The following is a 14,247-nucleotide window of genomic DNA, read 5'->3' as shown; positions in this document are numbered from 1 at the left end:
GGCATATGGGATGGCAAAATATTCTTCCTTAGCCCCAGAGTATTAACAGCTGATGCATAAATGATTAAAAAGACTGAGTAAAAAGCAAGATGAGCTCCAGACAAAAGTGTGTTACAGCAAACAACAGGGAAGTACCCAAGGTATTCTTAGGAGGTATCTTGAGACTCTGGAGGTATAATTATGAAATTGTTTTGGCATGGTCCCCCTAGAGTCTCTGGGTACCACCAAGGCCAAAACCTCTGCTAAGTGGCCTGAGAGTACAATGCACAAAAAGACTGAAAAACCAGATTGCATTTTTTCTGCTGCCACAATCACAGCTCACCCTGAGAAATGAAAAGAACTCTGGCATGGGGTATTCCCCAAATGGGTTGTACAGGACAAATCTTAAAATCTAGGGAAGGTGGTGATACATATTTTGTCATAAATTCATGAGACAAGCTTTGTAGACAGAGAAATATCTTTTATTAGATCCAAATATTGGTGGAAAAAACAGGAAGAGCTTGAAAAGGCTTGAAAAATGCCTAACAGCCTGTTTTCTTTTTTCTGTTGTATGAGTTGCTCCAATAGGAAACATGATCTCTCTAAAAATCTTGCTTTACTTAGACTACCCTGGCTACAGCAAGACTGCTATTATAACTAAGGCTTTGAATGCCTACATCCAGAAAACAAGAGATGCTAAACACAGAGTTTGCATGGGGAGAATGCAATGCTTCCAAATGGAAATTCTGACAATTAGCACACTGAGGAGGGAGACATCTACATGAATCTATGGGAGAGGCCCCCTAAAATAAGTTTTCAGTCTGACCACTTTCTAGGATGTGGCTTTCATATTCTGTGCTAATAGGTAGCTGATTTCCCTCAGGAATACCAGCCTGAAAGCTTTTCCTGCTAATAGGCGCCTTCATCACTTCCTTTAAAAAGAAGGATGCATCTCTCTAGCAGAAGGGCACAAGCAAATCCTCTTTCTCTTCTTTAGGTGGCTCAGGTTCACAGTCCTAGTGAGGAGTACCTGACTTAATTTTTCACACTACAGGACTACTCCCACGTACCAGGCTAAAGGCAGTCCTGTGGCAGTACCAAATCACTTCTGAACCAGTTCTACTTTGCACAGAAGAATTACCAAGTCTCTTGGTCAGAGACGGAGAAGGAGCAGAATGACCTGCATTTACCAGTGCTTCATGTGGAGCACTGGATTAATATTGCTGCTCCCAGGACTGTGTTAAGAGTTTTGTGTTAAATATTATTATGCCAAATGCACTGGTGGTGGCTTGGGGCTGAGAAAAGAAGACCAGGAATGACCTCTTCTGTGAGACTGCTTGTATCATACAGATAAAGTAGTATTCTCCCTTTCTAATTCACAGGTTCAGGAGCGGTTGAGAATTGCCATCTACCAGAGAACAGCTGTCTACAGTGCTATTCCATAACTTAGGCGATGGAAGCATACAAACATCTGACAGCAGGACTGGGAAATGGCCTGCACCCTCCCCACCTCTAAATGAGGGCTATAACCACTAAGCAACTGTAAAAATAGTCCCAACCTAATAGGCAGAAAGAGACATTGTGCTTCTACCCAAACTTCCAAAGGAATAAGCACCTGCAATCCAATTTTGTGCAGAGACTGATTCAATAAGTGTGGTCTGAGACAACCAACTATGTCAAGTCCATCAAAAAAGACAAAGAGAGGAAAGGCTGGGACTTGGCTGAGACTGGCTCTTGGTAGGTCCTGAATTAGTAAACCCTCTCTAAGTATCTCAGGTTTTGTCACCTGGAAACCTGAAACCCTGGAGGCCTACAGAATTTACCATACTAGGCACTGAGAAACTTGGTGGATTTATCCTACCGGGACAGACTTTTTCTCTCCTTTTATGGCCAGAGGCAGATCCTACACTGGTTTTTGTTATGTCTTTGGTCACTGGTGATTACCAATGTCTGTTGAAAATGCCATCCCACATCTTCTCAACTCGCAGAATGGCAAAAACTTCTGGAGATTAAAGGAAATCTCATAGAAAATATGTACTATGGTTCCTAAGAGCCATGGCCAGCAGTGCCTGGGAAAACACTCTACCCCTCAGGAAAGATTGAGATATAAAATTCTGCTGGTCCCAGGGCCCATTTTGGCAAGTCCTAACAGTTGTCCAGGAACGAGAACTCTCAGGCACACCCTGCTTAGTTTGGATTCAGAGAAAGAAGTAGTTGCTATTATGGGGCAGGGAAACTGCATTTAAATTTCACTCCTTAAGTTTATTTAATTGGCTGTGTCTTACAGGATGTTCCAGTCAAACTGGGAGCAAAGTTTATTTAATACAAAATGCCTGCATTTTGAGAGATGAAGATTAAAGTATCCAGTGCATTTGGAGAGGATTTCATTTTCATGGCATCTGGTTTAGCAACTTGTTTAAACAAAATGTGATTCTTTGATGTGGAAGTGATGGTAACATGCAAGGGAATAAAATACATAACATTTAAATACAGGGAATGGGTTTAAAAACAGCCTTGTATATATGCTGATATACTGAAGTGCTCTTGTCCATGCATTCTATAGACTTATTCACTATTTTTCTATATTATGCCAACTGGAAGAATTATAGCATTTGAGACCAGAGAAGAGAGCATACCCTTTTCAATTCAAATCTTCCCAGAACATAAGAGAATCTGGCAGTCCTCCTAATAAAAAATAAAAATAAAAACTGGCTGAAAATGGAAGAAAATTACTGTAGCCTCTTCTGCAGTGCAAGTCCACTGTGTGGAAATATAATCAAAAGAGAACTGTAAGATTTTACTCTTTAATGTTTTTGAGGGTTTTTTATATGTACCTTAAAAAAACTAAAAGTCATTGCTGAAAAACTGAAATAATCACATAAGTTGACAACTTATGAACATTTTTGTATGGTTTTTGATTTTTTTAATAAGTATTGATAACAACTCGCTTGTCTTTGAAGCCATCATTTGGAGGCAGCACTAAAATAATAAACCCCTTTGGACAAAGCTTGGGTATTTAAACCTCTCTTTACATACTCTCCTGTCTCATGCTCTGCTAATGCTGTTTTCCTTTACTTAACTAAATTTCTTATTACTGTACCTACAAAAAATTCTTTTGCAGGGGTGACCTTCCTTCAGCTAGGATGAATAAAATTACTTTATTTCCCTGATGCTTTGCTGCTAATGGGACCAAGAATGGTTGAAAAAATTGTTAAGAGAGTACAAAATATTGACAGGAGCACTAGGAGTATCAACAGTCAGAGAAAGTGAGAGAAAATATTGGTGAATTTGGTCATCAATGAAACTAAACAGCCAGAGGAAGTGAGAGAAACTGAGAGCATCATCAGCTCATCTCTTAACCTGTGTGGGATTTGATAAAAGAGCTGTGCAGTAATCTCCTCCTTGCCCTGAAAGCTTCCTATTTTGAGACCCTTCTGTCATTGCTTTAATAGAGGTTGACAACATGCAAACTGATAGCAAGAGAGTTCAACTTTCAGGATCTGACATGGGGCTAAATTGAAGATAATCCCCTGAAGTTAAAGGGGTCAGAAAAAGGAAACAACATATATCAGAGATAAAATATGTGACATCCTTCAATACATTTGAGTTGCTGCAGAGAAAGAAGGATCCCATTCATAAGGGTAAGCAGCTCCTGCTGTCCTAAGGCTAGTCCAAAGCAGATGGCAGCTCAAGACTCTACAAACTAGCCTATAGATAGCTTCCCTACCAGTGAGTAATATTTGTAACCTTTAGAAACTGTGATTAAGTGTGTCTGCGTGATAGCTTGTACACATCCAAATATGTAGAAATTGCTACCTTAAATCATACTGCATTGTGAGGGTTGGAAACTGTGTTTGTAGCGTATTAGCTTGCCAAAATGAAAAAGAGAGGGTTTTAGGCCATTTTGAATGAAACAAGAGCAATCAGGTTGAATAATGGAAAATTGCATTAAGATCCTCAATAAAGAGCAATTTTGACAAGTCGAGCAGCTGCCTCAAAGAGACTGAAAGAAGGTTGTGTTTGTTATATTACCATTATCACACATTTCTAAGTCTCAGACAGGTAATTTCACAACCTGAATCCCATTTGTGTTCATCTAAAGTGCAGTTGTTTACTTCATACTGTATCTTAAAAGTATATTAATTCACTTTATTGCAGTTGTAATTTAATTTGAGCACTGTCTTGCTTGATTTCATTTGGCTTAGTGGGCAATACTGTTTTATTAAGATATGAATGAACTTTAAGCTTCTTTGTTTATTAATAAGTAATCATCCTTGTAAAAGCTCTCGGGCATAGGGTTTTTCTCTTTCAGAAATGTAGTATGGTTATAAAAGCTATAGTCATTCTGCTGGTAAATATCTGTCTCTATCTCTTGATGTGTACCTGGGTTCTTCACAGTACATTATACACTTACACATCTGTGTAAGACACCTGCTCACCTTAGCTTTTAAGACTATTACATTAAATGCCTACATATACCTGTGTATCAGTGGGTATTATATTAACAGGGTATGAACCTGGAAAAAAAAAACCTAGCTATTTCAAATTATATATAACTTTAGAATGTTTAATGGACTGTTTGTGTAGTTATGGTCTCCAAAAAGACTATTTGGTCCACACTGCAGCTCTCACTGTATTTTGTCATCCTTCATCACTAGGCTGTACTTTTTGAACAACTGTAACTTCTAGAAATCAAAGTACTTCATCTTGAATTTGCATCATATATAACAGCCAATGGGTCTTGAAATATTCTTCAAGGTTATTTAATGTGCTTCTGTTATCTCATCACAATTCTGGCAAAGACAAGTGAAAAGCTGTGGATTTTATTAGCAATGCTCTGAAATATTTAGTCCACCAGAATACGTCAAAAAAGGATTATATAATCAGCAAACATTTTTTATACATTCTAGATTTACATTTCTATTGCAAAGACAAGCTCTTCAAAACTCAGAAATCACTGCATTTATTATAACGCTCCACCTGCCTTGCCCAGTGCATTCATTTATGTAGGCCTGAAGGAAGCAATGTACCAAAACTAGTATTGTGCAAGAATGGTATAGTCAAAACCTCATTGAGACAGATGTACCTGCTTATGTGTAGTACCATTCAAACACCTCTTTCAATGTATTATTTCTGTTATGTACTATTTATATCCTACAAAAATTCATGAGTAGTATTGGAGTACCTCAGAACACTGGCACACTAACACTTGAAATGAGGCATGTTACCAAAGACTTTGTTTTTATGTAGCATAAAGACTGAGTTCAGTCTGGTGAGGAAAAGACCTGAAAAAATGGAACAGCCTTAATAAAAAGACATTTTAATTTCACTGACATTATCAGTTACATTGACCTGCTCAGATGTTAATGATGTGAATGTTAACACCTCTGGTTATGATGTGATTAAGACAGATTGAGAGGAAAAAAAAGAGTTTAAGAGATAGGACTATACAGTGAAGATACAATTACCTTGTTTTAGGTCTGTAGCTCATAGAACCATGAATTATTTAGGTTGGAAGGGACCTCTGGGGGTCATTTAGGGGAACCTCCCTGCTCAAAGCTGGTATAATTAGATCAGGTTGCTCAGGGCCATGACTCGTTAAGGCTTGAACACATCTTGGGAAGGAGATCCTGTAACCTCTCTGGGCAACCTTCTCCAGCATCTGACCACTGTCAAGGTAAAAAACACCAAATCAAACTAAACCAAAAAATATAATCTATAATTGCAATTTCTCACGTCCTAACTTGTGCCTTTTGCCTGTCATGTTATTGCTTTGCACCTGGAAGATGAGATAAATCAGAAGTGAAGATTCCTGAATGCCTATAGACCAGTATGCCAACTAACACTGAAAAATATAACAGAAGTAGCAGGGTGGAAGGAGACAATAAGATGAATGTGAAAAGGGCCAACCCCTTAGAAGGGTTAGAAAACTTGCAATTACACCTAATCAAGTTTCTACAATGGGCAGAATTCAAATCTGCACTGTTATGGGGAAATTAAAAACTGGAAGAGTTGCAGTTACCAATTAAACATCAATAGAGTTTCATTTTTTGTTCAAAGACTTTCAGATTCTCTCGACAGAAGGGACCTCCCTGTTCACCTTGGCTGACCCTCCCTGTGCAGATCTGGATAATTTTTTTCAGAACTAGATCAAAGAATGTCTTTTAAAAAGAGATCTAATCTTGTATTCTGCATTCAAAGGGATGGTGACCTAACCACTTCTTCCAAAAAGTTGGTAAAATGTCACTTCTATAACTTAAAAGCCTTACCAGCGTAAGATAAATATTTTGGACTTCACTACAAGGAATAAAGATAAAAGTTGTTGAATTGGAAGTTGGTGGTTACCAAGAGACCAGTGTTCAAGGCCTGATTATATTTAGTGTGGCCAATCAGAGGAGAGTCTCAAACACAGACAGCTTCAAAAGCTTTAATTTATGAAATCTCAAGAAAGTTATAAGAAGAATCTGTTGGGGTAATATATCTGGGCAGAACAATGTACATGGAAGATGGTGGCTCTTGAGGAGGGTTTATTAGCTGTCCAAAAGTCACCATCAAAGAACAGAACATTGGCCATACTGTTTTCAGTAAGGGAAAGCCACGATTAGAAACAAAGAAGCAATTCATAACTAATGAAAAAATTGGAAACGGGCCATAAGAATGTTGAATGAGGAGCCATAAATCTTGGGAAATGGATACAGGAAGATAAGGTTGTCAAAGAAGGTTGCTTACTGGAAAGTCAAAAGACAACATAAAGTTAAGAGCATTAGTATAAAGAAAACCAAAACAATTAACGAAAAAAACCCCCACCAGCCCCAGAAATGTTTGCCCTAGCTAGATGCAGCTGATAAAACTGCTTCTAACAGTGCAGAAAAGACAGAATAATAATTTCTTTACTATATTTGGAAGAAAGCAGTGTGACACACGTATGTCAAATGAACTATTTTCTGACCCACTGATTATTGGCATGTTAAGTAACAGAGGCTAACACTGATAAACCCACAGGCCCAAATTATTTCCTCCTATGAGTCATAAAAGTATTGGCCAACTTGACTTCTGCACCTCTGATAATTTTTAACAAATACAGGCATGACAGAAAAAAAACCCAGAAAAACATGTCTGAGTGATAACGTCGTGTCAATAATCAGAGAATGAGAATGGTACTGCTAATTATAAGTTAGTTAGCCTGATTCAGTCATCGTAAAACAAGGGAAAAGTGGTTAAGGGATTAGCTGAGAAAAACCTGAAGAGTAAGATTATAATTAATGTCAGTTAGCATATTTTTAGGGAAATGAATCAGATCAAACAGTTGTGCTGGGAAGACAGCAAGATATACAGATTAAGACAACATTGATACAGTATATACAGATGTTTATAAGGGTACCTCATTAGTTTAGTACCTCATTACACTCATCAAAAACTTTGCACAGTGCGATGAGAAGACAGACCACATTAACTGGATTAATAACTGGCTGAACGATGGCTCCCAGTGCCTGTTTGCAAAGCAGAAGCCGTGGCTGAGCAACCGTGTCGTTACTTGGAAGTGAGTATCAGCTGTCGGTGGCTTGTCAGGTGCTGTGTGGTGTGGATTCCTTAGAAATTTCTTTTGGGCAGCCATGCTGTGACTAAGTACACACTAGTAGGTGGGTTTGTGCTCAACAGGACCGCGTTGTGGTGCAGCTCCATGTGCAATGTGAGCAACTGTGAAAAGCCCAGGGACTCTCATTGTGATAACTCTAGCACAAAATCATAGGTAAAACGGACTACAGCTTCTTCCCCCAGATGATTTTGAGAGAAAATGTCCATTTTCTCAGCAAAAGAGTGGAAGACTCCGGCTGATAGTCCATGCTTGTGGACAAATAGCTCAGAGGAATTTGGTGCAAATCAGGACAGAGGGTCTGATAGCCATGGGCTGGCTTTTCTTGGGTGGGAAAGCCATCTTGAGTTCTCCCTGGCTATGGCAGGAATGCTGCAGCAAGATATTTCTGTGCACCCAGCAAGATGTTTTCACACTCTTGTCATTTATTTAAGTCAGAACTTTTCTTTTTCAACTCATTGTTCAAGTTTGAGACGGTTTGGAGATAAGCTTGTAACACAACAGGAATTTGCCCTGCTTTCTTGATGAAAGAGGCTGAAACTGGTTTTGCCTAAGCTTAACAGCAGAAAATTCAGCAACTGGATAAACCAGGCATGGGAAATTTCTGTCAGAAGACAATTATGGGTAATGGCAAACAAGAGATTAGAATTTAAACCCTTCTGCATCCTAACCAAAATGAGCATTACTGATTCAATAAAACTACATTATAGATGATGTATCTTTTGTTTAATCTCAATTTTTCACCTTTTTTCTTCTCCCCCCCTCTGCCCCCCAACATGCTTAGTGTAGGCACATATTTCTCTGCTTCCCACAACCTGTGTCCTGGAGCACTGAGCGGAGGCAGACTAAAGGGAATTTTTGAAGGATTTTTCAGAATGAATCTTGGGTGCTTTCTTCTTAGGTGCATTTCTCTTTCAGTAATGATAAAGAAATACCACAGTGGAACATTTATTCTGACCTGTGGGGAATGTGTCATGATTTGTTTCCCGCCTGAAGACTGATGAAGCTGCTAGCATATGAAACGCTAGTTGTTGGCCATGCTGACAAAAAAGGCATTTGTAGTTTTTAAGAACTGTCATTAATCATACCTTGTGTCAGGGAGTGAAGAGTGCAGCAGTGCCAGCACATTTCTAAGAAAAGAATGAGCTGACAAAAAGGGGAACGGGACTAAAGGATTGTCTGTGACTGGCTATGTGGCTATTTGGTGCTATGTCATGGGGGTGGAGTGTGCTGGTGTGACAGGTAACGGGAGTCCCCAGGCAAATGAAGAAGGGAGGCTGAGCTGCTAATTCAAAAAGTAACTTTTACAATGCACATGCCTTTGGGAGAGGTGTGGAAGGTGGAAGTAGGCTGCTTGCCCTAACTTTTCACTCCTTTGCTTCCCAGGGTCCCTGCCAAGACTATTATGTATTTGTGTATCTTAAAATTATTTTAAAAGTGCATCTAATTACTTTCTTAATACATTTCAACTGTTAAATAATGTCTGTGAGGGATATAAAGTGTAGCTGATGACAGAGAACATCTCAGATTTATGTGCTGTTATTAGCTGTACATGAAGTTTAGTGCTATAAGCTGTACTTAAAAGCCTTCTGTCTAACGTAAACAGTACATTTCTTCTACCTGTTGGTAATTAGGTAGATAGACATGAAAAAAATGTGAAATAGCATAAACAGAACACTCAGGCATTAGATCTACACTAAATGGCACAGACATTTGCATTATTTATTATGGGATATCCACGAACAATCTCTGAATCTCTGTCATGAGAAAAATTCAGCCAAAACTAAATTTCAAAGTCTTCATAAAAAGAAATCATAAAACCTGAATGCTGGTGCTTTAACAGTAGCATCTGAGCAAAAATGAATGGCTATAAATTAGTCCAACCAAATTTAAAACATGCTAGATTTTAAACACTGAAGAATGAATTTCTGGAGCATCCTTGCACGCTAAGATGTAGATGCAACCCAAGTTTGGTCAAATATAGCACAAAGGAGGCAGAAAATGTGGCTATGGAATGCCATAAACTCATAAAAATATAGCTGATGAGGTGAGAAGCTGATAGGCCTAATGATGGGAGAATGATGGGCTGGGGAGGTTGTCAGTTTAGCCACAGGCTTTTTGCTAGGATTGCTTCTCTACGCAAAAGCAGGCTGAGTAGGAGCAAGCATCAGGTAGAAAACAGGCCTAGAAATATCTAGTCAGGTCCTTGGGTCTGCACAGAAATACCACAGCTGTAGAGCACACTATGAAAGAGTTTTGTGAGGCAATATCTATCAAACACATCAGAAGACCAAGTCTTTAGTATTGTAAAAACTGTGCAAGTTACAGTGATCTCTAAGGCCTTCAATAAATATTCTTTTGCCTCTGTCTCTTTCCTGCAAATACAGTTCTGTGTGATGCAACCGGCTTGCTCAGATCTGGGTCAGGTTTATTAAGGAAGCTGATTTTCTGTACTGGCCTACACCTTGTTAAGGACAAACACATGTGTTCCCCCTGAGATTTTGATGGAAACTTGTTGGTTGCCTGGGTATACCCCTGTGCCCTTATCTCACCATTTTGCCTTTTCTCTGAGTCAATGCTACCCAGATACTCAGTTTCGGAATTTCTACCCCAGCGTGGCATTTTACTCTCTGACATTTCAAGCTTGTTCCATGTGTAAATAATTTTGTTTCAGTTATTTTTATTTCTGCTTTCACTTTCCTTGCTGGTGTTCTGACTGCTCTATATGTTAGAATGTGAACCATTTGTGCCTGGTTTTGTTGGGTATTCTCAGAAATTGCACATTTCCCCTTTATCCTGCTTACGAGGACCTTATTCCCAGTCATTCCATCTTTAATGCAAATATTTTCCTGCCTTGTGTGTATATCTTTGTGAACTAGCTGGGTTCATCACTACAGCTGCTGGTATTTGGACATTTTCTATTACACCTGCCAGCTGCTTTTTTGCTGACATTGTTTGGCATGTTTATTTATTTTGCTTTTTTATTTCTCTAGTCTTTACTGAAATAGTTTAAAATGGGTTGCTTACATCATGTAATCTATGCTTTTTACAGACCTTTGGGATTTTGATTCAGTGGTCACTCAGATATTCCATTCGATAAATCAAAAGTTTCTGACCATTAATTAATAGTTCTGATTAAACCACAAAAAAAAACCCCTCCAAACATCCCACAACAAAACTCTTCAGGGTGTGGGGGAAAAATCCTACTTTCTCTTTTTATTCTGAACTCTTCGTGAGAAAATGGGTAACATTCCTATGGACACAATGTTCGTCCTACCTTTGCATTACCATTTCAAAACAGAGTTCCCTTTTATCTTCCTAAACAAAATGCAATCAATACTCCCCAAACCAGTACCATTCCTTTAACTGTCATCTCATTTACTAGCCCAAATGATTTTCATGTACAACCGAAAGCACTGGTTGAATCTGAGCTTTTACAAGATTTCATCATAATCTCTCGTAAGTTTTAGAGCTGCCATGTTATTTACACAGTGCCTGCCCGGAGACTTTGGAACTGTTTTTATTGTGATTTTACTGTACTGAGGTTAGTGATTTTCATCCAGCTTCTTAGACTCATAAAATCATTTAGGTTGGGAAAGACCATTAAGATCACAAAGTCCAACTGTAAACCTGATACTGCCAAGTCCATCACTAAACCATGTCCCTAAGTGCCACATCGACATGTCTTTTAAATATCTCCATGGATAGTGACTCAACCACTTCCCTGGGCAGTCTCTTGCAAAGGCGGCCACTCTTTCCAGGAAGAAATCTTCCCTAATATCCAGTCAAAACCTCCCTGACAACTTGACGCCATTTTCTTGTCCTGTTGCTTGTTACTTGGGAGAAGAGGCCGACCCCCACCTGGCTACAACCTCCTTTCAGGTAGTTGTAGAGAGCAATAAGGTCCCCCCTGAGCCTCCTTTTCTCCAAGGTAAACATCCCCAGCTCCCTCAGCCGCATCTCATAGGACTTGTACTGCAGACTCTTCATCAGCTTCGTTGCCCTTCTCTGAACTTGCTCCAGCACCTCAATGTCTTTCTTGAATTGAGGGACCCAAAACTAAACACAGGATTTGAGGTGCAGCCTCACCAGTGCCCAGTACTGGGGGATGATCATTACCCTTGTCCTGCTGGGCAAACTATTTTTGATACAGGTCAGAATGCCATTGGCCTCCTTGGCCACCTGGGCACACTGCTGGCTCGTGTTTAGCTATTGTCAACAAGCACGTCCAGTTTCTTCTCGGCCAGGCAGCTTTCCAGCCGCTCTGCCCCAAGCCTGTAGTGTTGCATGGGTTTGTTATGACCCAAGGGCAGGACCTGGCAACATCTTCCACAGTCTCGTTCTTTTTTCTGTATTTACTGGGAATTGTGATTTCCATTTTAAGGACTCCATTGCATTCAAGCCCTATTATATACAAATTTCAGGTAACAAAAACACAAACAGTAAGCACAGCATTCATGCTGTCTTTCATCTTGGCTTTAGTCTCTGCCTCTATCCATGAAGGAGTATCTGAAAATCTAACTGGTCAATACAATAACCTGTCAGCAGTTATTTAGCTATTGGATGGAACATAAACTTCCATTGCAGCATTTATAGGAAGGTTGGATAGGCTCTCTGAGGCATGAAAGGACTAGCTGTAAAACTCTGAAGATGTTCAGGTAAGATCAGCAGATTGTTATTCATGCTTGAGAGAGAAGGGATGAAGCTGGCTTTGTGCTTCCTGAGGGGAGACAGCTCTGTGTTCTTTGCTTTCAGCGTGTGCTCACGCGTGTGTGTTTGCAGAAGGGAAAAGAAGAGAATATATAATGATGGTGAAGGTATATAATCACAGACACAGTAGAGAAGTTTCCAGTCTCATTTCTGGGCATCTCCATCAGCAGTGGCAACAGTGGTCATCACAACCAGTAGAAGCAGAAAGAGAAACACTTTTTTTTCCTCACCTGTTGTCCCATACCTAGATTTCATCAGAGAAGCTCTGTTTTGGTATCCAGAATTTCAAACTTGTTGAAACTGGAGATTTTGAACTGTATCTAGTAGATTCAAGTTGCTGCAAGTCTCCTGCATAGTTGTTCCAGTTGGGGGGGCTGTGTATCTGGGAGTCACTGTGGTTTCAAACACACACCTCACACAGCTGCTGCATACCCGTCAAACAGAGCTAATACCATCAGGATGCGCTGGACTCAACTACCATCTGTCTGCTACTCAGCCAGTGGAGTCTGACCAGCATTTTGAGCAAATGCTGCGTTCATTGTGTATGTATGACTTTGATTAGTATTAGATAAGTGAGGAGGAGGAAGATTACTGAAAAGTGTAAAGGGTAGACTAACAAACCAAAAGGAAGCCTTGTGTTTGGGTGATGAATATAATCTTTCATGGAAAGCCAGTTGCACTGGCTTGACTTTCAACCTGCATAGAAGTGGATGGAAAATCCTTGTCTTAACTGTTGCCAATCCTGATAGGCATCCTGAGGCTTCACAAGGCAGCAAGGATGAGCACAATGCTTGGGACACAGCAGTGCAGCTTTCCCTGCTGCATGTCACACTGCAGCTACCTAGATATGTGCAGTTTGACAGGAAGTTGTTGGCTGAGCATTGCACCCATGCAACGCAGTCATGCATTTGCCCACTGTAGTTGATGACGGTGTTCCCCATAGGGGTTTTTTGGTTCATTTGGAACAAAGGAGCATTGTTACATGAACCTCATACATCCTAAGAAATGACAGCTACTGTGTCTAGTCAATTTGTCTTGATGCCTTCAATTCCACCCTCAGGCTTGAGCCAGCCTAGGAGATCCCAGGCAGTTTGTGCAGAGCCTTTCTTGCCTCTCAACCTGTGGCTGGGCTAATGAAGAGAGCTAATAATGTGAGAGCTGTTATTTTTACATCAAGTGGTATATTCTCCTTTAACAGCAGAATTCTTCACTGACTGTTTTCATGGTCCAAGTCTGATTCAGTAGCATGAGCTGAATGAGAACATTTTACCCAAAGATTAGGCTTCCAAAGACACTTTCTTATCAGCTTGTTGTAGTTCTAAGGCAGTTTATACTTGAATGTTCATCTTTCCTTCATGTTTTTTTCTCTTTCTAAAGCAAAACGTCTTTTAATTGCTCTTTTAGCATTGAATGAAGATAATGCAAAACTATGAACAACACAATGATAAAATGTTGAACGGCAATACATGCAGGGGCCCATCAGTTTTCTACATATTTTTGACTGACTTTCTTTTAATAGAAAACATATATTTTTTGTTTCAATGTACAGATACAGAATAAAATCACTTGAAAGCAAAGAATGAAATTGGATCTCATTAAAATATGGAGTTAGTGAAATGGTGACAGATGGGCCCTGCTGGGAAGGAGAAGATCATTGAACGAGACTGGGATAAGTTAGTGAGTTTGCAATTATAAAGCATGTGGCTTTTGTAATTTCTAACCCCCAGTTCTGCAAAGTAATCAGTGCAGTTGGGCCCATATGCCTGCAGGAAGGTTCATTGAGACAGGCATGAAGATCTGTGTAGAGGAACAGGGACATGCAGATATTCCAAAACACAGCTGTAAGGGAGCAAATCTCTCTCTTTTTCAGCCAAATTTTAATCTGCCCTGTCCAGAATGGAAGAATGCTTCACTATGAAACATGAACTTGATTTTCATGTTCCCCATAGCGCTCACCAGACTAG

This window comes from Pseudopipra pipra, chromosome 2 (assembly GCF_036250125.1).
Source record: "Pseudopipra pipra isolate bDixPip1 chromosome 2, bDixPip1.hap1, whole genome shotgun sequence".
NCBI lineage: Eukaryota > Metazoa > Chordata > Aves > Passeriformes > Pipridae > Pseudopipra > Pseudopipra pipra.
The sequence above is the reverse complement of the archived record's forward strand: the minus strand, read 5'-3'. Positions refer to the sequence as shown.